This window comes from Chelonoidis abingdonii, chromosome 1 (assembly GCF_003597395.2).
Source record: "Chelonoidis abingdonii isolate Lonesome George chromosome 1, CheloAbing_2.0, whole genome shotgun sequence".
Taxonomy (NCBI): Eukaryota; Metazoa; Chordata; order Testudines; family Testudinidae; genus Chelonoidis; species Chelonoidis abingdonii.
In genome coordinates, this window is record NC_133769.1 from 135319859 (window position 1) to 135320386 (window position 528).

Consider the following 528-nt stretch of genomic DNA (forward strand, 5'->3'; position numbering starts at 1 on the left):
AATTTGCCACAATACGTTGTAAGAACACCCTTGTTTATTTAGTGATATTGTGTTTTAAGCTGGCCCCTGATTTCACTGTTTCTCCACCCATCACAGACTGTGTCTAAACTCATCGTATGCATAGGTAAGTGCTGGGAGAGAGCAGTGTGGCTGTAAATGTTGGGGGTGAGGTAGAGTTTATGTATTGTTAATTTTGTCATTTATTATCCTAATCTCTTTTTTCATTGTTCCCTATCCTGAGTTTCCCATACATAATAAAGCCCCTGTTACTGTTTTATCACTCCAGAAACTGTGGTAGGTGTTTAATTTTATTTTTTGTGCTCTGACTGACACTCCTGTGTATGAGATTGGATGATGAATATTTTCCTAAGGGACAGCCCCTCTGTGTTCTCTGCACAAAGGGGCTTTTCTGTGGGTGGAGGCACTGGGTGCCCTTATAGCCAAACCCAGGACCCATATCCTTGATGAGAAAAGGGAGAGGCTGCAGCCATGCCTCAGGATGGGGTTACAAAATGGAGGCACTGCTGG